Source organism: Pan paniscus, chromosome 8, assembly GCF_029289425.2.
Source record: "Pan paniscus chromosome 8, NHGRI_mPanPan1-v2.0_pri, whole genome shotgun sequence".
Taxonomy (NCBI): domain Eukaryota; kingdom Metazoa; phylum Chordata; class Mammalia; order Primates; family Hominidae; genus Pan; species Pan paniscus.
In genome coordinates, this window is record NC_073257.2 from 27,604,530 (window position 1) to 27,628,444 (window position 23,915).

General features: G+C 51.5%; 1 protein-coding gene and 1 pseudogene across 1 annotated transcript in view; both read right to left on the reverse strand.

Annotated features, from left to right (window-relative positions):
- Window positions 1–874: 874 nt before the first annotated feature.
- Window positions 875–13,708, reverse strand: LOC117974755 (putative protein N-methyltransferase FAM86B1; annotated as a pseudogene).
- A 1,535-nt stretch (window positions 13,709–15,243) lies between these two features.
- Window positions 15,244–23,915, reverse strand: part of LOC117979556 (RNA-binding motif protein, X-linked-like-2) — a 157,856-nt gene continuing 149,184 nt past the window's right edge. The window contains exon 5 of the mRNA XM_055092438.2: window positions 15,244–15,557. The gene's annotated coding sequence lies outside the window, so the exon portion shown is untranslated. The remainder of the gene's footprint in view (window positions 15,558–23,915) is intronic.

A 23,915-nucleotide genomic window follows, 5' to 3' on the forward strand; every position in this document is an offset into this window, starting at 1 on the left:
GAGGCCGGAAGGTGCTCCAGGGCACCAAGTGTGGGAAAGTGGGACATACGGGGAAGTTTCCAGAAAGCATGATGTCAAGTTGGAGGTGGAGCGCTGCTGGGGTGTGAAGGGTCTCAAGTCCAAGTGAGGGAGTTAGGGACTTGGGAGGGGTTGTTGTTGGGTCGGGGAGCTGGGGTCATCCAGGTGGTGACCTGGGATGGGGTGGGGACAGGCAATGAGGTAAGCTCTGCTCTTCAGCATTTTGCAGATGCTTTTCTCAAACTTTCCTGATCTTGCAGGCAAGCTAAACCAGTTCCGGAAGAACCTGCGGGAGTCGCAGCAGCTCTGATGGGATGAGAGCTGGGTGCAGACTGTGCTCCCTTTGGTTATGGACACATAACTCCTGGGCCAGAAGCTAAAACCCCGGGGCCCCTGCTGTCCTTCCCGCAGCTTCTTCTTGGAGTCTCAGGGCAAACCCTTTCGAGCAGCGCCTCCCAGTTGCCAGAAGCTGAAATGACGGCAGTGGTGTCACCTGGTCAATGACCCGGGAAGCTGTGGTTGGACCTGATTTCTTCTTTGGAGTCTCCGAAACGCTTCCTGTCTTCTGTTCTTCACGCCCCATGCCCCTGCTAGCGTATTACTGTTCTGTGACTTCCCTGTGACCTCTGCAGTACTCCTTATCCTGCCTTTGGTCTCCAGGTGTCACCTTTCTGCCATGTTCCTAACACTTTGATTCCTGTCTTGAAAAAAGCACCTGCTGCACCATAAGCCCAGGGATGTGGCAGCTGCAGCGGGCTTGGCTTTGTGAGGAACCGAGTGTGTCCAGGGATGTGGCAGCTGCAGCGGGCTTGGCTTTGTGAGGAACCGGGTGTGTCCACGTTGGGGGAACGTCATACTTGATACACACGTTTTTATTTGCACAAAGAAAATGCTATTTTTGGAGCCAGAATTTTCATGTCTGATTTATGGTGATTTTCTTAAGAACCAGAACTGCTGGCAGAAAGGGGGCACCCACACGCTTAAATAGGCGATGTCTTATTAGAGGGCAGTTTGTGGTTCCTGATTTGGAATTTAACATTCTCCAAACATTCCAGTCCAATGAAAGTTTTATCCGCTTTCCCATATAAAAATTCTTCCCATGAGAGTGATCTGATTCTCACAATCCCGTTGGAGTCGTGTGTGAGTCCTACAGTGTGGGGTTCAGCATTGCCATCTCCAAGTGCTCTCCATAGGGAAACAGTTTCTGGTCATGATGAGCTTCCGTTTCCCTTCTGATCCCAGCCCAGCCTGGAAACAGAGCACGTGTTTGAGGATGGCGGTGTTTGGGGACAGGACATGAGCGTATTGTGTGGGGCTGCTAGGACAGGCCTGGCGGGGTGGGGGGTGTCTAAGTCAGTTTACTTGGTTCACAGGTTCCCAGGCCCACCCAAGTACCTAGAATTGGCCTCCAGGATGGGACCAGAAATCTGGTTTTGCATAGAAATGGCTAGCAGCAGGCACCATGCAGCTGTCCACTCTCTGCCCACGTCTGCCCCAGCACTTGGCACAGCAGGACAGAAGCAGAGATCTGAACCCACATCTACCTGGCTGCTCCGTCAACCCACTGTTCACAAAGCTTAGAAAGTGGCCGGGCCCAGTGGCTCATGCCTGTAATCCCAACACTTTGGGAGGCCAACGCCGGCGGATCACTTGAGGTCAGGTGTTCGAGACCAGCCTGGCCAACATGGTGAAACCCCATCTCTACAAAAATACAAAAATTAGCCAGGCACGATGGCGGGTGCCTGTAATCCCAGCTACTTGGGAGGTTGAGGCGGGAGAAATGTTTGAACCCAGGAGGCGGAGGTTGCAGTGAGCCGAGATTGTGCCACTGCACTCCAGCCTGAGTGACAGAGTGAGACTCCATCTCAAAACACACACACACACACACACACACACACATGCACACACACACAAAGCTTAGAAGGGGCTGGTGTTCTCATAAGCACAGATGTCTGAAGAGCCATTAGCCAGAATGATTCTTTTTTTTTTTTTTTTGAGATACGATCTTGTTCTGTCACCCAGGCTGGAGTGCAGTGGCACAGTCATTGCTCAACACAGCCTCGACTCCTGGGCTCTAGTAATCCTCCCACTTCCTGAGTAGCTGGGATGACAGGTGCATGCCACCATGCCAGAATTTTTTTTATTTTGTAGAGATGGGGTTCTGAATGCATGGCCTCAAGGGATGTTCCTGCCTCAGCCTCTTTTATTATTATTTTTTAGATGGTGTTTTACTCTGTTCCCCAGGCTGGAGTGCAGTGGCGCAATCTCAGCTCACTGCAACGCCTCCCAGGCTCAATTGATTCTCCTGCCTCAGCCTCCCGAGAAGCTGGGATTATAGGCGTGCACCATCACACCTGGCTAATTTTTGTGTTTTCAGTAGAGATGGGGTTTCACCGTGTTGGCCAGGCTTGTCTTGAACTCTTGACCTCAGGTGATCTGCTCACCTCAGCCTCTCAAAGCCTCAGCCTCTTACAGTGTTGGGATTACAGGCATGAGACACTGTGACCCGGGATGATTTTCAATCACGGTTTTTTGTTACGAGTGGAAAATGCGTATTTATAAAAATGACGTAGTACAGACAAGAACGTGTAGCAATCTGTATAATCCTGCCATCGAAGGATGGTACCTGTTAACGTGTATATCAGGGATGTCCAATCTTTTGGCCTACCTGCGCTACATTGGAAGAAGAAGAATCGCCTTGGGCCACACATAAAATACACTAAAGCTAGCAATAGCTGATGAGCTAAAAGAAAAAAAAAATCACAACAAAACCTCATATTGTTTTAAGAAAGTTTACAGATTTGTGTTGGGCCACAGGTTGGACAAGCCTGCTATATATATGTTCTAGGTTTTCCCCTATAGGTATACTTATGTGAAAATGATTATTTTGATAATTTTTTTTTGAGATGCAGTCTTGCTATGTTGCTCAAGGTGGCCACAAACTCCTGGGCTTAAGCCATCCTCCCGCCTCAGCCTCCTGAGTAGTTGGAATATAGATACTCATAACCACGTGTGGGTGATTATTATTAGTTTTTAAACAAAAATGGGGCTGGGCGCAGTAGCTCACGCCCGTATTCCTAACACTTTGGGAGGCTGAGGCAGCAGATCACTTGAGCTCAGGGGTTCAAGATCAGCCTGGCCAACATGGCGAAACCTCGACTCTACAAAAAATACAAAAATTAGCCAGGCGTGGTAGCACGCACCTGTAGTCCCAGCTACTCAGGAGGCTGAGATGGGAGGATAGCTTGAACCTGGGAGGTGGGAGGTTGCAGTGGACCGAGATGGCACCACTGCACTCCAGCCTGGGCAATACAAAGCCAGACTCAGTCTCAAAAAAAAAAAAAAAAAAAAAAAGGTTGGTGGGGGCTTATACTATGTGTGCTGCTTGGCACTGTTTTTTTCATTTCAAAGATATTGCAGGGTTTTTTTCACGTAAGTATCTGAAGAAAGACTTCCTTTTTTTTTTTTTTTTCTTTCTTTTTTTGCTTTTTTGCGACAGGGTCTCGCTCTGTTGCCCACGCTGGAGTGCAGTGGTGAGATCAGGGCTCACTGCAGCCTCCACCTCGTGGGCTCAAGCCATCCTCCCACCTCAGCTTCCCGAGTAGCTGGGACTACAGGCGTGTGCAACCACATCTGGCTAGTTTCTGTATGTTTTGTGAAGGTGGGGTCCCACTATATGGCCCAGGTTGGTCTTGAACACCTGGGGTCAAGTAGTCGTCCTGCCTTAGCCTCCTAAAGTGCTGGGATGACAGGCCTGAGCCCCGCAACCAGCCAGCCTCCTGTGCAAGGTTGTGCGGGACTCTGTCGTGGAACCCAGTATGTCTTCGTGTGCTGGCTTGTTTGTTGGCCCTGTAGTTAATGGGCTGCCCCACGTGGACAGGCACTGGGTTGTCCATGTCTCTGTGTGCAGGCAGAGGCTGCTGCGGGTGCATCTGTGTACATGGCTGCCAGGAGGGGCTGTGCTCAGGGGGAGCTGGGGCAGAGGCTGGTGGCAATGGGAGGCTTGGGTGTAGTGTGGAGGCACGAGAGCCAGGTGGCCGGGCTGCAGTCTGAGGGAGCTCGGGGGTCGCTTGGCCTCTGTGTGTCCTAGCGTTTTTGTCGGTGAGATGGGACAATGACAGAACACCCTCACAGGTGCTGGGGGCTGACCAATGTCAGATCTCAGGACAGTGGCTGGCCCACTACGGGGCCAGTTCCCCTTCTCTATAGTCACCCTGCTCGTCTTCCATCAACAGGGTGCTCAGGACAGTGGCGTGGTGGATCCGCCTGTACAGCCTGTGCTCCAGCATCCTGCAGGCCACAGCTGTGTCTAGCCCTGACCCCGACTGCCCCTCCCGCCACCTCCATTTTATAGATGAGGAAACCGAGGCCCAAGGGCTTAGGGAACCCTGCTCTGAAGCACATAGTAGGGCTGCTGGGCTCAGACCCTCCCTCCCTGTGCTGAGCTGCCCTCCTCCTGCCGCAAGCCCCACACGCCCCAAGCCCACCCTGCTCACTGGCCTCTGCCCGAGTTCCCCGCATGGTGTGGGAGTGTGGGGCATCCTAGCTTTTCCCTGGCGCCCAGTTCTTTCACTTCCACTGGAGTCCTGCAGGGACAGCTCGGGGACCATGCAGGCCCGGGTGGGCGTGGGGGCTCACCTAGCTCGGTGGTGAACAGCTGGCACATCTCTGGGTTGCGGACGGTAAAGGCCACGTAGACCTCAGGAGCCTGCTGGTGCTCCCGGCAGGCAGCCAGCCTCCGCAGGACCCCGAGCAGTGACACGATGGCTTCTGGGCAATACAGCACATCTACGGTGAAAGCTTCAGGTTACTGAAAGGGACAAGTGGAAAGTTCCAGTTCATGCTGACCTCAGCAGCAGGGCGAGGCCAGAGAGGCAGCGGTCATATGAGACTATTAGATGCCATTTGACCATTTGGGCCATTAGATGGAAGGGCAATTACTTGGGTGAAAAAGGATAACCCGTAGTAGAGAAAGCTGCAAAAGACCGAAGCAAAAGAAAAAATCTCCAGACTCACTGGTGTTCCTTAAAAACCAGCTCTGGTTCTCGGCCTATCTAGAGGGCTTTGAATGACAGAAAGCCTGACCCTGCCGTGAACTTCGTGTTTCAGGTGTCTGCCGATTGGTCTGCTGGCTTGCAGGGGGGGCCTGTGTCCCTGGACACCGCTGGGCCTGTGGGTTTCAGGGCTGGGACCCAGGACCACAGGCAGAGCTCTGTTCCACCAGAGAGGGGACTGAGCGTGCTGGCAGGGGTGAGGGGTTTTCGGTGGCCCAGCCAAACACCACCTTCTCTCAAGGGCCCTGGCCTCGTCCCAGAAGTGGTTGTTTTCCTCCTGTGGTCTCTGAAGGACACAGGGCATGGCTCTAGGACAGAGCCATGTGGTGACGACTGTAACAGGAGTATGCCTGTCTCCAACAAGAGGGCTGTGGCTTGAAGGTCACCTTAAGAGGCACCCCTGTCCTTTGATGTCACCCTGGAGGCCCAGAGTAACTCTTCTGGAAGCCCCATCATGTCCATGCCCGACAGCGCCCATTGTTCCCTTTTCCCAGAGCCAAGAGCTGGGTAGAGCTGCAAGGACACTGCCTACACAGGATGCCCGGGGCTGGGCATTACCTGCTGCAATGACAACATCTGGCTGGAAGGCAGAGAGCTGATGGACCGTCGCTACGTCCCAGTCCAGCTGGGCCACTGTCACCCTGGGGCTATCTAAGTTGGCAGTGATGTCTGCCTCTAATGAGAGGCCATTGAGAAGGACATTCCCTCGGAGCTGCTCAAGGACCCAGCTGTGACAGTCGCTGAAGATGTATGCCCGGGGGTGGCACGTCTTGCAGATGGACAGGCCTGTGAGGCCGGCGCCACTGCCAAGCTCTAGGACAGTCCTGGCGGGAGGAAAGGGGACCGTGTCTTCGACTGCACCAGGGTAAGCCTGCCTTGGAGCCCTGCCCTGTGCCCCAAGGTCACCTGTTAGTGAAGGCTGCTGGGTTCTCGATGACCCATTCTGCAAGGTAGACGGCGGCTGCCCTGTGCCCCGAGGTCACCTGTTAGTGAAGGCTGTCAGGTTCTCGATGGCCCATTCTGCAAGGTAGAGGGCGGCGTCCCATGTGACCAGGCCTGTGGTACCGTGGGAGATGATGGCTGTGCTCTCAGAGAGTGTGACCGAGCCTTCCGAGGGCTGCACCAAGAGAGGGTGAGACAGTAAGTCCAGCAATCAGAAAACAAGTGGCTTAGAAGACAAGTAGCAATCTGCCACATGGCTGAATAAACCATGACAGGACCAATCGCCACTCAGCAATGAGAAGCAGCTAACTGTTGACATACCAACAGCTTGCGTGGGCCTCAAGGGTGTCACGCGGCATGAGAGACACTCATCTCAGGCCACACAGGATTCCATTCATCGAACATTCCTGAGACAACGGAATTCTGGCGATGGAGCACAGGTCAGTGGTGACCAGGGGCCAGGTGTGGCTATGAAGGGGTGGCTGCCTTGTGATGATTCAATATGCTATGTTTTTCCTTTGTGGTTTTCTGTATCTACGCTTTATCTTATTTTATTTTTGAGCTCTGTCACCCAGGCTTGAGTCAGTGGCACGATCTTGGCTCACGATCTTGGCAGAGGCAACCTCTGCCTCCTGGGTTCAAGCAATTCCCCTGCCTCAGCTGCCCAAGTAGCTGCGACTACAGGCGTGTGCCACCATGTCCGGCTAATTTTTGTACTTTTTTTTGAGACAAAGATTCGCTCTCGTTGCCGAGGCCGGAGTGCAATAGTGCGATCTCGGCTCACTACAACCTCCACCTCCTGGGTTCAAGAGATTCTCCTGCCTCAGCCTCCCGAGTAGCTGGGATTACAGGAGCCCACTACCACACCCCGCTAATTTTTGTATTTTTAGTAAAGATGGAGTTTCACCATGTTGTCCAAGCTTGTCTCAAACTCCTGACCTCAGGTGATTCCTCCCGCCTCAGCCTCCCAAAATGCTGGGATTACAGGCATGAGCCACCACACCTGCCCTAATTTTTGTATTTTTAGTAGAGATAGGGTTTCACCATATTGGCCAGGCTGGTGTCGAACTGCTGAACTCAGATCCACCCGCCTCGGCCTCCCAAAGTGCTGGGATTACAGGCGTGAGCCACTATGTCCAGCCCTGTCAAATACTCTTTGAGGACTGGGCACCAGGTCCTTGTGAAGCAGGTAGTGTATGTCACCCATTGGACAAATGCCCAACAACCCCATGAGACATGCTGTTGTTGTTGAAGTGCTTGATTTACAGACAGGGAAACTGAGGCTAAAGAAGGTTAACGGACCTCATGTCTAAGACTGCAGAATGGGTGAGTCAGGATTTGAATCCACACCCACGTTTTCACTTTGTCTGTGCAGGAAGGGTATCTGGGCTGTGAGGGGGAGGAGGGTGCCGTTCTCATATCAGCAAATAGCTCCAGTGGCCCTGGGTGGACTCCTTGGCCATCAGGGTCTCTGCCAGTGCCTCGTACAGCTCGTCCGTGTGGACAGCCTCGTGCTGGGGGCAGACAGAGTGAGAGCTTGTTTGCTTTCATTCTAATCTGTATAAATGGCCAGATGATTTTCACCAAGTTTGGAGGGGAGATTTGGGATGGAATGGTGTAATATCGGCCAGCTGGCATATAAAGTATTCACTTTGTTGGGCGTGGTGGTGTGTGCCGAATAGTCCCAACTAATCTAGAGGCTGACATGGGAGGACTGCTTGAGCCCAGGAGTTCGAGGACAGCCTGGGCAGGAGACCTTGTCTCTAAAAAAAAATGTCACTTGGTAGGGCAACCTGGATGGGAGGGCCTTCAACAAGAGGTGTTGAGAGGGTAGGGTTAGGTGTAGTCTAGGGCAGGAAACAAGGATTCCATGAGAGCTGCCACGTGACCATGACAGAGAGCTCTGTGTTTGGATCAAACACAGGAGGAAAACAAAAGGTGCTTTTAAGTGAGCCCAGGCAGAACTGTGAGGGCGGCCCATGCTGCAGGCTGTGGCTGTCAGCAGGCTGCTTCTCCACAGCTGGCCCCGTCCTAGGATTCACAGGGTAGCAGCAGGGTACACTGGGTGACTGCTGCCCTCTCCTGGTGGCACAGGGCAGACCTGCTGGTGAACACAGATGCACGTTTTTGGGGAGGACCAGGGAGAAAGCAGGTATTGGAGAAGCAGGGGATTGTTTATTTGCTAAAAGTGTGGCCCTTTCACTCAGCAGGTCTGCTACTGCCTACTAAGGAACGGCCTCTCGACATCCTCATGTCAAACCCTGCATGCTCGGGCCCATCTTTAAAATCCATCCTAGGCCAGGTGTGGTGGCTCATGCCTGTAATCCCAGAACTTTGGGAGGCCGAGGCAGGCAGATCACCTGAGGTCAGGAGTTCGAGACCAGCCTGGCCAACATGGTGAAACTCTGTCTCTACTAAAAATACAAAATTAGCCAGGCATGGTGGCATGTGCCTGTAGTCCCAGCTTCTTAGGCACGAGAGTTGCTTGAACCCAGGAGGTAGAGGTTTCAGTGAGCCGAGATTGTGCCACAGTAATCCAGCCTGGGCACCACAGTGAGACTGTCTCAAAAAACTAAATAAATAAGTAAAAAATAAAATCCATCCTGTATCAGTCAGGAAAGAGCTCATTCCAGCAGGATCAATGCAGAGAATTCACCAGAGGAACTAGTTCCAAAGGTATGGCAAGAGCTAAACCTTCCAACAGGGGCCCGTGGGGCAACCCAGAGACAGACAAGAGCAGGAAACTCCAAACCCTTCGGCGGGCAGGACAGAGGGTGTGGCTGAGGGTTCCAGTGCTGTGGGCTGGACCAGCATGGAAGGAAAGAGAATTCATATTCTAGGAGCTGGGGCCCCAGAGAAGCAGCTGCTGTGGAAACCCCAGGAGGCAGAGTGAGGGAGAGAGGCTGGCCTCGCCTTCTTCCCGCCCTGCACTGTCTCCCATGGGTCACACTCAGCTGCAGCCAGTTGCCTGGGGAGGCCCCTGCCATGCTGGGGTTGGCAAAGCAGGCCCAGAGCCTGGGAAGGACGGGGGCTCCAGCACGCAAGTGGCTATGCTGTCCGGCTACTGGGCGGACACTGCCCATTGCTTACATTTTTGATGAGTTCTGAGAGAAAGCACCGGGCATACTTGACTGATGGCGGGTGCTTCACACACACAGGATGCTTCACAGTCTACGGCAAAAGACAGAACGCTGGTTGCTCGAGAGCCCGTCTTAAGTCTCCTATGAGCTTCAAACCAACACAGCAGAGGGCAAACTGCAGGCTACCCGATCCCTCAGCAGAGATGTAGTTGGACACGGCGTTCTGGCCCCACGCATCTGAAGTTTGTCTTAAGATATAAGCTGTTTCCTAAAGATGCTTCCACTGCAGTGGCACAGGCTATGGCAGCGTTTCTAATGCCCATTCTGAGCAGGAACACAGGGCATGTGGGCCCAAACCACCTCCCTCCCAGGGGAGCCAGTGTGAACCAGGGCTTGCAGTAAGGACAGTCGCCAACTGTCTGGATCTATGCAAGAGGCGGGAAGGCCCACTCGGCAACTGCTCTCTTGGAGTATGTGTCCCTGGGGACAGGATGGAGTGGAGGGGACGCTCAGGGTGACACTCCAGCTAAAGCCGAGAGAAGCCAAGTGCAGGATGAGTAAGTTCCAGGCAGTGGGAACAGCCTGTGCAAGCTCTGAGGTGGCCACGGGCTGGCACTTGGAAAGGAGGGCAGAGGGACTGGTGCAGCAGGAGTGGGGACGGTGGGAAAACAGGAGCCTGGAGGGAGAGGGAGGAGACAGTCCGCAGCGCCTGCTGGCTGGGAGGGATGCAGATTCTGCCCAAGGGCAGCAAAGTACCCCACGCAATACACAGGCTCTTCATGCTGCTGCTGGTTTTTCATTTTTTCTGACACAGTCTCGCTCTGTTGCCCAGGCTGGAGTGCAGTGGCCCGATCTTGACTCACCGCAGCCTCGCCTCCTGGGTTCAAGCGATTCTCCTGCCTCAGCCTCCCGAGTAGCTGGGACTATAGGCGTGCACCACCACGCCCAGCTAATTTTTTTTATTTTTAGTAGAGATGGGTTTTTGCCATGTTGGCTAGGCTGGTCTTGAACTCCTGACCTTAGGTGATCCGTCCACCTCAGCCTCCCAATATCCTGGGATTACAGGTGTGAGCCAGTGCACCCAGACTTGTGCTGGGTTTTAAAGCAGCTCTCCCTACATCTCATGCCTCACCGCCTATGAGAGTGAGGCTCAGGGTGAAACTCAGACCACGGTGCGAGATAACATCAGTTATCTCCATGCTCGAAGCTCTGACCTACTGTATTGCCCCGAAAGTCTTCCCTGCTGTGGCTGCATCTTTTTCAAGTGGATAATCTTGGTTCACCTCTAGCCCAGGAATTCTTCACCAGGGCTCCTAGGATGGGCTGGGTGGGTGCGGGTGGAGGATGTCTGCCTCCCTTGAGTTTGTATGGAAAATGTATTCTTTTTGGTGCACTTCTTTCTGGGAGGGAGTCTATTGCTTTGTCTTTTCTGAAGGGCTCATGGCCCTTCGAAAATGAAGACCCAGGATGCAGGGTGATCTGTACTTGGCCGTCAAGGCCAAGGTCAGCCTGTGGCTGGGTCGGGTGGTGATCCTGGCTCTCACCTGTATGCAGATGCACTTGAGTCCAAACCCCACCCTGGGCAAAGCAAGGGCCCATTTAGGTCTAGAGGAGACAGGAGTGGGCAGGACAGGCCTCATGAATTCAAAAAAGAGTCTCTGAGCATCTACCAAATGCTGGAAGCTGTTTTGCACCTGTCATCTCTGTTTTTGCTGAGGATGGTTTAAAAAACATTCCCTAGATTTCCCCCCTCTTGCAGATTTTTGTATATTCTGATGTCTTTGTCTAAGTCTTAGATAGAAAATGAAAGCGCAGGAGCTGTCGGAGATGCTGACACCCACCTGCAGTGCTGACTCAATGGTTTTGTTCTTTGAACAGGGGTGTTTTTAAAGGGTACAAGCACACCTGTGGTTCTTCTCTCAGGTCTTCCGGAGAGATTCAGGAGGCAGGGTCATGAGTCCCAGGGACTCTGGAATTCTTACCTTCTGCAAAATATCCCGCAGCAGCTCAGAATCTGATGAGTCTCTTAACTTTGCTTCCAAGCTCTGTGTGGACGGGAGAGAGAGAAATCTCAAAGGCGCATTCACAGGAACATTAAAACACGCAATAGAATGTGTTGGCAAAGCGCTTTGTGATCCCTCCCTGGGGACGTGGAGCCAGTTGGAAGTGGAAGCCACAGCGGCTGAAAGCCTGACCTTCAGATGTCGCAGGGTGCACCTGGATGAGTCACAGGAAGAAGGCTGACTCTTGGCCGCATTAGTCCTGGCTACTTAGCGGCCACCCAGGTCATGGGCCAGCTCCCTGGTTGCACTGGTCAGCCAGGAATTACCAGGACAGCCATGGCACCAAGGTTTGATGGGCTTGCCATCTGACTTTAAGTGGAAATGCAGAATGTGCCCATACCAGCCTGGGTTACATTGTCCTCTTACAGGGGCCTCAAGTCCAGCAGCAAGCTTTGGCTCCCGAGTTAGGCAGACTGTCCCGGCTGGTATGTGACACACGGCAAGGCACTTCATTGCTTCAGAGCTCCTTCCATGCCATAAAAGGCCCTACAAGACCTGGTCCTAATCCCTCTCTCTGGCCTATTCTCCCTCACCCCTGGCCCACACTGCTCACTGCACTCCAGCCACACTGGCTGCCTTGCTGTTGTTCCTCAACCACAGCTGGCTTGTTTCCATCACAGGACCTTTGCATATCCTGTTCCCCAAACCCTTCCTATGGCTGGCTGCTTCACAACTCAGGCCCCAGTTCAAATGCCACATCTTTGGGGAAGGCTTCCCTGATACCCTGACTTTGGTGACTCTTCTCCCCAGTTGCTCCATTCACCATTCCCCTGTTTTCTTGGCTTTAAAGCCACTCTCATCTGGTCTTTTCATGTTTATTCATTTATTTGTTTATTCTCTGGCTCTCCCATGCAAGCAGAGCCTCATCTATCATGGGTACTGCTGATCCATGATGCTTGGCTCACGGAAGGCATTTATTAAACATTTTGAGACTGAATAAAAACACTAGCTAACACCGACATGCATTTACCATGAGCCAGGCACCGATCCACAGGCTTTTGTACTCAACGCTGACAACAACCCTAAGAGGTAGGTATCATTATATCAACCATTTTATTAATAAGAAAACAATAGCACAGAGAGATGCAGTCACTTGCCCAAGGTCACACAGGGCCAGGGGTTGGGCCAGGATTCGAAGCAGGCAGGCTGTCTCCTGGGTCTGAACTCTCAACTACTCCACCTTAATCAAACAATCCCTCTGGTCAAATGTGAGTGATAATAATAGTACCCACCTCATGGGTGTTGATGGTGAGCCCAAGTTAGCATTCAGCGTGGGCATGTGAACAATTATAGTCAATATTGAATGGAGACCTATGATGCTTTTATGAAGGTTTCTATTTTGGGTTAAAAATGCACAAATTTCTCCTGACCAGAAATGATCTCTGATTGCTAAATATTTCATGTCAATGGAATAATGCAAATGATTAAGCAACACCCCATAAAATGGGGCAGACCCAGGGAGGAATATATATCCAAACTGACTCATCCCAGTGAGCTCACTGCACATGAATTACAAATGGAGCGGGGTGCATTAAGCCCCTCTGCTGACAGAAGGGAGGCTGCTGCCTGCCATGCGCCTGTGCTGAGAATGGCATGTCCCCAGGGAGAGGAGAGGCCACCCCCCTTCTCTGTCTCTTCCATCACAGGCGTGAAAGCCTCAGCGCATGAGCTGATTCTGTGCAGTGCTCGACATACAGATGAGAACACTGAGGCCCGAGGGACAGCCTTTGACCTGGTCACCGCGCTCAGGAGGAGGTGGTTACCCGCGGGCCTGAGGGCGCTGACTTTTTAGAATGGGCGAGGGCAGCTGTGACCCAGTGACCAGAACGATTACTGCCTTTAAAAAGTCTTGAAAATAATCGTGAACTGTACCCTACAGCGAGCGCGCGTCTGCCCCCCAAGACTGTGGAGAGGCCCCCAGCTTCCGCCGCCAGCTCGCGGGGCAGGAGGGGTGAGAGCGACTCTGGCCAGGCCCCAGGGACGGGGACCGGGTCTCGCGGTCCTGACCGGGGAGAGCCCAGGAACTCACGTTGCAGGAGCGCCGGGGGTTTCAGCACGGAGACCCATCCCGTCTGCCCCTGGACTCTCGCGAGCCCCGCGGGCCTCTCCGCTCGCCCCACCGCCCACCTGTCAGGGGAAGGAGCGCACTGTGCGCGCCGCTAGGAAGCGGCGCTCGAAACTCTGTAATAAGAGTTTGGTACCCGCGTTCTCCTCGGGCGCCATGACGTGGGCGGGGCCGCAGTTTTGCCAGGAGACCGGGCTGAAGCCGGGCCTGGACTGAAAAGGGGGCGGGCCCAGGGTAGTGCGCGGGGGCAGAGATGGGGCCGGGCCTGGGGTAGGGTCAGGAGGAGCGTCCTGGGGGCGGATTCTAGGGCGGGGCCAAGATGAGCTTTTCAGGAGGGCGGGGCCTGGGGTGGGGCCAGGATGAGAGTCATGAGGGCGAGGCCTGGGGTACGGCCAGGATAAGCGTCGTTGGGGCAGGTCCTGGGTACAGTCCAGGTTGGCGGGTCCTGGGGCGGGGCCAGGACATGGCGATCCTGGAAGCTGGGCTTCGGAAGCGTCCAGGTTGGTGGCATCCTGGAGGCGGTGCCTTGCGTTGGGGCAGGATAAGAGTCCTGGAGGCGGGCATTAAGGCGGGGATAAACGCCACTGGGTTCAGGAGGCGGGACTCGGAGCAGAGCCCAGGAGACAGGTCCTAGGGCGGGGCTAAGGCCAGACCCAGCGAAGGGCTCAGGAGGCGGGGCCGGGGCGGGGCGTTGACTATGTCGTAGCACATGGCCAGGCGGTGCGCGGACTCTGGGAGGCGGAGCTTAGGACTGGCTGACGTGGGGAGGGGCCCAGGGTCCGGGAGGCGGTGCCGAGTTCGGGCTGCGGGCTGCGCTCAGGAGGCGGGCCCTGGGAGGCGGAGCTTAGGGAGGGGCCGGTGTCGGGAGGGACCCAGGGACTGGGAGGCCGGTCGGGGCTGGGCTCAGGGGCCGAGACCTAGCTGGTCTTGGGGCGGGGCCGAGACGGAGCGAGGGGTCCAGGGTGTGGGAAACGGGGAGGGGTTTGAGGAGGGGATCGGAATGTGGCTCAAGTTCGGGAGCCGTTACCTGCGGAAGGTTTGAGGCAGGTCCAGGAGCGAGCCCACGGTCTGCCGAAGCGGGGCCAGGGGCGGGCCCCAGAATCCGGAGCTTCGGACGGCGCCGAGTCTGGGTTTGGGGCCCGGGAGGCGGGGCCAGTTAGGGCGAGGGTCCCTGGGATCGTCGGGTCAGGCCTTGGGCTAACGTAGGCATTCTCGCAGTTCCTCCGCCTTCAGGAAGGTCTTTTTAGCAGGGGCCTTACGGGTGCGCGCTTCGGTCCTGGAGACCTTATCCTAGCCTCCTCTCCATCAGCGCCACCCGTCTGCGGCCCGAAAGGAGGGAGCCTTCCCTCTGTCCCCCAGCCTTTGGACTGTCACCAAACAAGCCATTCGTTCACCAAATAGTTATTAAGCGCCTACCATGTGCCTGACAACGGAGATGTAACGGTGAGAAAAACTAGGTGTGGTCCAGGCCCTCCAGGGGCTCAGGGGCTCGTGGAAGAAGTGGAAATTGAAGTATTTATCACACAAATGAGTATAAAAGTACAATAGCGATATCTGCCACGAAGGTGAGCAGACAGAGCTAGCGGGGCTTGCAGGAGGAGTTTTGATCTTGCAGGGACAGGAAGGAGGAGTTAGCTCCTGCGGGTTGGGATTGGGGGTGGTGGTGATATAGACGTGGGGACAGAGTGGAAAACAACAAAAATATAATTATTTTAGTTCAAAGTTATTGTGTCTTGAGTTGAAAGGCAGGGCAGTTAGCAACACAGTTCAGATTTCAGTACTGCCCCTGAAATCTGAACTGTGTTCAAAGTCTAAAACCTTTTCCTTAGCAAATTCCTCATAAAACTCCATTCGGAAGAGTCTCGAGAGCTAATTTGTTAAGTATACTTGCAAAAGGTAGATGAGGAGACAGATAAAATCTTATTACCTCTTTCAGATGAGAGGCACTTGAGCCCTGCTCAGCTATGAGCATAAGAGAGGGGAATTAATTCTAATTGAATACACTTGTTCTCTTATAGCTGTTGTTCCACACCAGAACCAAATGAGCGCAAGATCTGACAAAGAAAAAAAAAAGGTTCATCTTTTATTCCCCCAAACCCTTTCATTTAAATCAAGAGGATGGGATGTGGTTATTGCTGTGTTTTTAGGCAGAATCAATGGTTTCTGGGTCTGAGATGTTGCATACACCCTCTCAGTCCCTGTATCCTGAGATGGAGTCACCTGAGAATCCACAGCAAGTCCTAACCAGGGATGGGTCTGGGTGATTAAGGAAGGTTGGCTTCAGAACTGGGCCAGGGGCACTGCTTTGCTTTTGCTGTTTTGATCAGCTCTCTGCCTGCAGGAGACAAGGAAAATCAATGGGAACAGGTTAGTTATACTCATAAATCCTGGGCTTATTTTATTAACTCACATAATAGTTATTAATTGTCTTTCCTCCAAGGAGCAAAAGGGCATATACGGTAAAAGCCATAGTAACACTGTATTATGTTATACTAAAATATTAATCTAGGTTTGTTCAGTCTTTCCTGATTCCATAGATTGGAAGCGGATTGAAGAAGGAGGCTAGTGGACCACAGAGCTGAGCCATGCACACAGAAGAAATCTTTTTTTTTTTTTTTTTTTTTTTTTTTGAAGACGGAGTTTTGCTCTCTTGTTGCCCAGGCAGGAGTGCAATGGCGCGATCTCGGCTCACTGCAACCTCCACCTCCCAGGTTCAAGCGATTCTCCTGCCTCAGCCTCCTGAGTAGCTGGGATTACAGGCTTGAGCCCCTATGCCAGGCCATTTTTGTATTTTTAGTAGAGACAGGGTTTGAACACGTTGGCCAGGCTGGTCTCAAATTCCTGACCTCAGGTGATCCACCCGCCTCTGCCTCCCAAAGTGCTGGGATTACAGGCGTGAGCCACCGCGCCTGGCCAGAAGAAATCTCTATCTTGGTGTGCAGTTTTTGGTGACGGACAAATGTCATCTCTCTTGGATCTGAATCTGGAAGGATCAAGGCAATGAAGGGATTTTTTTGTTTCAGTCTCCTTCTGTTGCCAGGCTGGAGTGCAGTGGCACGATCTCAGCTCACTGAAACCTCTGCCTCCTGGGTTCAAGCGATTCTCCTGCCTCAGCCTCTCAAGTAGCTGGGACTACAGGCACGCGTCACCACGCCCAGCTAATTTTTGTATTTTTAGTAGAGACAGGGTTTTACCATGTTGGCCAGGATGGTCTCAATCTCTTGACATCATGATCCACCTGCCTTGGCCTCCCAAAGGGCTGGGATTACAGGCGTGAGCCACCATGCCCGGCCTCACTGAAGGGATTTTCTTAATGTCACGTGGCTCTCACAGGTGCGGTGTGTTCGGGTGCAAGTGAAGATTACGACTGATGCTTAAAAACAAACGTAAAATTCCAGGTGGTGTTGCTATGGGGAGCAGGATTAGGACAATCTGAGTGGTTTCAGTTGCAAGAGTGTGCGTGTACGTGCAAAAACTACAGTCAAGATTCAACTTCTGGCTTTGAGGGTCTCTTTAATAACAGTAATAGCAACCTAAGTCAGTTTAACAGTATGGAATGGTTGCCTTTTAGAAGTTAAGCTATGGGCATGGAAGTTCAATCAGTACATTGAAGTTTTTCCTTTATCTCTCCTATGGTTAATGGTGTCTGCAGAAAAGGACCAATTGATTTCTTTCTAAAACGTTGCTTCAGGGTGTGGAATCCTTTATAGGTCATGTGTCAACTTACAGAAAATTTTTATAGTTCAAATATAAATTATGTTCAATGTAGACTTTGTAATAGAATTTAAGGTTAAGTAAAGTTTCCACTTTCCTTAGGCTGTTTGCAGTGCCCAGCAGGCCCCATTATATCGAGATGGAAGTTATGTTAAAGGAGGAGGTTGGTCAGGGATGGGCAGAATAAGGAATATGGGCAGCTCAGGCTAATGATACAATGATTGAGATGTAGAAAGAGGGCCAGGCATGGGATAACGCCTGTAATCCCAGTTCTTTGGGAGGCCAAGGCAAGAGGATCGCTTGAGGTCAGACCAGCCTGGTCAACAGAGTGAGACCTAACCTGTACAAAAAAAGAAAAAACACAAATAAACAAAAAAAATAGTTGGGCATGATGGTGTGCACCTGTAGTCTCAGCCACTTGGAAGGCTGAGGTCAGGGGATCCCTTGAGCCCAGGAGTTTGAGGCTGCAGTGAGCTATAATTGCATAACTGTACTCCAGCCTGGGTGACAGGGTGAGGCCCTGACTCAAAAAAAAATTGAGTCAGGGAAAAAATTGGAAATCTTAATCCTCGGTACCAAGGAATGTGACCTTATTTGGAAATATGGTCTTTCTAGATGTAATCAAGTAACGATGAGTCATCCTGGATTGGGGGCTGCTGGTGAGGGGGCAGATGCAATGACTGGTGTCCTTATAAAAGAAGAGAATGAGGGCTGGGCATGGTGGCTCATGCCTGTAATCTCAGCACACTTTGGGAGGGTGAGGTGGGGGGATCACTTGAAGTCAGGAGTTCGAGACCAGCCTGGCCAATAGTAACAATATAGAAGCCATTTTCGATTCCAATCCACTGAAAGAAAACTGTCCCTTAGTTAATGTCATGCTTATTGGATCCATGAAGTCTTTGACAATTTAAACTACAAGGACACTGCTCTCTGTGGTGATGGAGAGAATACCAAGGATTTAAAGGTCTTTAAGAAAGAGAATGTAGAAACTGTACCCATTGGAAACAGCAAGATGATGATAATCGTACTGACAGTAATAATAAGCTCAAATATATAGAGCTTACTATGTATCATGAATTGTTCTGAATGCTTCATAAATATACGTTCCCTCCTTTACCCTCATGGCAGCCCAGTAAAGGCGCCATTCCCCATTTTACAGCTGGGGAAACTGAGTTACAGAGCTTTTCTGCACTGAGTCATCAGGAGCAAATGCTAGATCAGGTAATTGAACCCAAGCAATCTGGTTCCAGAGCCAAACAGATGTATTTTTTATGACATAAAAACATATACATACATTTTTAGGGGAAGGGTGGGGGTAGGATGGGATGAGGATTCTGGGTAATTGCTTGGTAAATGCCAAATACCTTTCTTGTCTGTCCCTCTTTTCAAATGATAAAGTAATGTCAATTGCAGCACTTTTTTTGTTTGTGTGTTTTTGAGACAAGGTCTAGCTGGAGTAGAGTGATGCAGTCGTAGCCCACTGCAGCCTCAAATTCCTGGGCTCAAGCGATCCATCCACATCAGCTTCCCAAGTATTGGGACTACAGGCCCACACTGCTATGCCCAGCTAATTATTTTAATTTTTGTAGAGATGGCAGGTGGCGGTGTGGGGGTGTCTCTCTATGTTGCCCAGGCTGGTCTCGAACTCTTGACCTCAAGTGAACCTCCTGCCTCAGCCCCACAAAGCTCTGGAATTATAGGTGTGAGCCACTGTGGCTGGCTACAATACTATTTATTTATATTTTGGACCAACAGATATTCTAGCATATAAGAAATGTGATGCTCTCTGTACATTGAAGAGTTGGTCTAATATTTGTCCTGGTGGATACAGAAATTGCCTGTCTGTTCCACTCTGGTTGAAGAAACCAGTCCGACTGTCTCTGAGGCTATGGAGCTGTCCATCAAGAATGAAAGCCCTCTGCCAGGCACGTTGGCTCACACCTGTAATACCAGCACTTTGGGAGGCCGAGGCAGGTGGATCACTTCAAGTCACGAGTTCGACACCAGCATGGCCAACATGGTGAAACCCTGTCTCTACAAAAAATTGAAAAATTAGCTGGGCCTGTTGATGCGTGCCTGTAATCCCAGCTACTCAGGAGGCTGAGGCAGGAGAATCACTTGAACTTGGGAGGCAGAGGTTGCAGTGGGGAGCTGAGATCACACCACTGCATTCCAAGCTGGGCGACAGAGCGAGACTCTCTCTCAAAAAAAAAAAAAAAAGTCCTCATGATGGCCTCAAGCACATTGGTCCCTGAAGAGAGTCAAGGAAGGCCCACTTTACTCTGCACTGCAAAGCAGGCAGGTGGACAGGAATCTGAGAAGTGGATTCAGTGAGAGGCATTGACCCAAAGGATGTTCAGCAGAAGATTAAACTGAGCACAGCATCCTGTTCCCTGAAACCATCTGGTTGGTCAGTGAGGAATGTTCTTGTCTCGTTAAATGTCCTCATGCTACTGTCAAGATATCCTGTTACAAAACGTCATAAACCAGGTTTACAAATAGGCCAGGTGATTGTGGAATTTCTCCTTGGCAAGGGCTTAGCTATGGGAGTGTGATTGGTGTGCAATAATCACAGTGTTCCAGGCCACTTGAGGGATAAAATATACCTTAGGTGATAAACTGTTGTATTTTAATGTGAATATTTCCACCAACATTAAACAGTAACCCCATGAGTTTTCTCATACCTGTTACACTCTGGAGTTGCAACAAGCTGACATGAAGCAAGTTGCAAACATAATTATCGCATTTGGCTCCTATTCACAGCAAGGGTTCTTCAAGCTGTACCTGGGACAGTCTTCCCTCACATGACGTTTATAGCATCATCTATTTCATTATTTATTTATTTTTTGAGACGGTGTTTCGCTCTTTCGCCCAGGCTGGAGTGCTATGGCGCTATCTTGGCTCACTGCAACCTCCGACCCCCCGGGGTTCAAGCGATTCTCCTGTCTCAGGCTCCCGAGTAGCTGGGATTATAGGCACCCGCCACCACACCTGGCTAATTTTTGTATTTTTAGTAGAGACGGGGTTTCACCATGTTGACAGGGCTGGTCTCAAACTCCTGACTTCAGGTGATCCACCCGCCTCAGCCTCCCAAAGTGTTGGGATTACTGGTGTGAGCCACAGCGCCCGGCTATAGCATCATTTCAACTTTGTTTCTGCCATGAATTGCTAGTTGGTAGTTAACAAAAAATAGACCACCTCATTTATGTCTCACAGTTAGCATTGGTTTTTGTGTTTTCTTTAGGCTCGTTTTTTAATTGTTTTTGAAATTGTGAAACAGGGTCTTGTTCTGTTGCTGAGGCCAGAGTGCAGTGACAGAATCTTGGCTCGCTGCAGCCTCAACCTCCTGGGCTCAAGCAATCCTCCCACTTTAGCCTCCTGAGTAGCTGGGACTACAAACACGAGCCACCACCGCTGGCTAATTTTTAATTTTTAATTTTTTTTTTTTTTTTTGAAATGGAGTTTCGCTCTGTCACCCAGCAGGTTGGAGTGCAGTGGCGTAATCTCGGCTCACTGCAACCTCCACCTCTCGGGTTCAAGCCATTCTTCTGCCTCAGCCTCGGCATCCACCACCATGCCTGGCTAATTTTAAAAAAATATTTTTAGTAGCGACAGGGTTTCACCATGTTGGCCAGTCTGGTCTTGAACTCCTGACGTCAAGTGATCCACCTACCTCAGCCTCCCAAAGTGCTGGGATTACAGGAGTGAGCCACCACGCCAAGCCTAAGTTTTAAATTTTTTGTAGAGACCAGGTTTTGCCATGTTGTCTAAGCTGGTCTTGAACTCCTGGGCTCAAGTGATCATTCTGCCCTGGCCTCCCAAAATGCTGGGATTACAGGCATGGCCCTTATGTCTGGCCCTTAAAGATGCTTTTAAATAACAGCTTTATTGAAAGATAATTCATATACCATACAATTTACCCATTTAAAGTGTACCATTTGGCCGGGCATGGTGGCTCACACTTGTAATCCCAGCACTTTGGGAGGCTGAGGTTGGAGGATCGCTTGAACCCAAGAGTTTGAGATGAACGCGAGCAACATGGCAAAACCCTGTCTCGACCAAAAATACAAAAAAATTAGCTGGGCATGGTGGTGTGTGTCTGCAGTCCCAGCTACTCAGGAGGCTGAAGTGGGAGGATGGTTTGAGCCCGGGAGGTGGATGGTGCAGTGAGTTGAGATTGCACCACGGCACTCCAGCCTGGGCAACAGAGCCAGACCCTGTCTCTAAATAAATAAATCAAGTGTATAATTCAGTGGTTTTTAATATATTCACAGAGATTTGCAGCCATCATCACCATCAATTTTAGAAATTTTAATTACCCCAGAAGAAACCCTGTATCCATTAGCAGTCACCCCTTATTTCCCCCCTATTATCCCCACCCCTGGCTCCTGGCAACCATTAATCTACTTTCTGTTTCTTTGGATTTTCATATTCTGGGCATATATATATATATATATATATATATATATATATAATCTAATATTTGTCTGGCTTCTCTCACTTAGCCTAATGGTTTCAAGGTGTATCCAGGTTGTAGCATGAATCAGCCCTTCATTCCATATTGTGGCTGATTAATGTTCCATCACACTGGTGGACTGTACTTGTTTGTCCATTCGTCTGTTGTTGATAGGCATTTGTGTTGTTGCCACCTTTTGACAATTATGAATAATTTTGCTACGAGCATCTGTGTGTGTCTTTGTAGGAACAGGCTTGCATATTTTTTGATATGGGCAAATGAGAACCAGCGGCGGGGGGCCTCTGCGGTGAATTTTTTGGTGATCTTTGTGTACTCTGTATAATGATCAGCCACTCAGGCTTGGGGGCAGCACTTAACCTTGTATTTCTTTCTTTTTTTAAGATAGGGTCTCTCTCTCTGCCACCCAGGCCAGAGTGCAGTTGACGCAGGGCAGGGGAGACCCGAAGTGGAGCATAGTGTGTCCGGAACTGGTGGGTTCTTGGTCTCACTGACTTCAAGAATGAAGCCACGGACCCTCGGGGTGAGTGTCACTGTTTTTAAAGGCGGCATGTCTGGAGTTTTTTCCTTCTAATGCTCGGATGTGTTCAGAGTTTCTTCCTTCTGGTGGGTTTGTGGTCTCGCTGGCTTCAGGAGTGAAGCTGCGGACCTTCAAGGTGAGTGTTACAGCTCTTAAGGTGGCGCGTCTGGAGTTGTTTGTTCCTCCCGGTGGGTTCATAGTCTCGCTGGCTTCAGGAGTGAAGCTGCAGACCTTCGAAGTGAGTGTTACAGCTCATAAAGGCAATGTGGACCCAAAGAGTGAGCAGCAGAAAGATTTATTACAAAGAACAAAAGAACAAAGCTTCCACACTGTGGAAAGGGACCCCAGTGGGTTGCCACTGCTGGCTGGGGCAGCCAGCTTTTATTCCCTTATCTGGCCCCACCCACATCCAGCTGATTGGTCCATTTTACAGAGAGCCAATTGGTCTGTTTTACAGAGAGCTGAGTGGTCTGTTTTGACAGGATGCTGATTGGTGCATTTACAATCCCTGAGCTAGACACAAAAGTTCTCCAAGTCCCTACTAGATTAGCTAGATACAGAGTGTCAATTGGTGCATTCACAAACACTGAGCTAGACATAGGGTGCTGACTGGTGTGTTTACAAATCTTGAGCTAGATACAGAGTGTCGATTGGTGTATTTACAATCCCTTAGATAGACATAAAGGTTCTCAAAGCCCCCACCAGACTCAGGAGCCCAGCTGGCTTCACCAAGTGGGTCCCACACGGGGGCCGCAGGTGGAGCTGCCTGCCAGTCCCGTGCCCTGCGCTGGCACTCCTCAGCCCTTGGGTGGTCGATGGTACTGGGTGCCCTGGAGCAGGGGACGGTGCCCACTGGGGAGGCTCGGCACTCATCGGGGAGGCTCAGGCCGCGAAGAAGCCCACGGAGGATTGGGTGGAGCCTCAGGCATGGTGGGCTGCATGTCCCGAGCCCTGCCCTGCAGGGAAGCAGCTAAGGCCCTGCGAGAAATTGAGCAAAGCAGCTGCTGGCCCAGGTGCTAAGCCCCTCACTGTCTGGGTCCAGCGGGGCTGGCAGGCCAGTCTGAGTGTGGGGCCCAGTGAGCCCATGACCACCCGGAACTCGCGCTGGCCCGCAAGCGCCACGCCCAGCCCCAGTTCCTGCCCGTGCCTCTCCCTCTACACCTCCCCGCAAGCTGAGGGAGCTGGCTCCAGCCTCGGCCAGCCCAGGAAGGGGCTCCCACAGTGCAGCGGCGGGCTGAAGGGCTCCACAAGTGCTACCAAAGTGGGAGCCCAGGCAGAGGAGGCGTCGAGAGTGAGCTCGAGGGTTGCCAGCATGCTGTCACCTCTCAATAGCACGTGAGGGTTCTTGTCTTTACCCAGGAAAGAATTCAAGGGCAAGCCGGAGGTATAGAAGAAACCAGCTTTATTGAAGAGGCAGCATTACAGCCCTGTGACTGCTCCTGTAGGGCAGAGTTACCCTAGAGGCAGAGAGTAGCAGCAGAGAGTTTGCAATCACATTTATGCCCACTTTTAATTGCATGCAGATTAAAGGGCAGTTTATGCAGGAATTTCTAGAAAATTGGTAGTAACTTTTGAGTCATTGGGTCATTGCCATGGAAAGGGGCAGTAACTCCAGGGTGTTACCTTGGCAATAGTATACTCACATGGCACACTGGTGAGCATGTCTGATGGAAAGCTGCTTCTGCCCCAGCCCTGTTTTAGGTAGTCCTCAATTTGGTCTGGTGTCCAAGCCCTGCCTGTGGAGTCAAGTCCTGCCTCCTATCTCACAGTGGCGTGATCATGGCTCACTGCACACTCAACACCCCCGGGCTCAAGCAGTTCTCCCACCTCAGCCTCCTGAGTTGCTGGGACCACAGGCAAGTGCCACTACACCCAGCCACATTTTTTGCATTTTTTGTAGAGATGGTGTTTCACTGTGTTGCCTAGGCTGGTCTCAAACTCCTGGGCTCAAGCAATCTACCTACTTTAGCCTTCTAAAGTGCTGG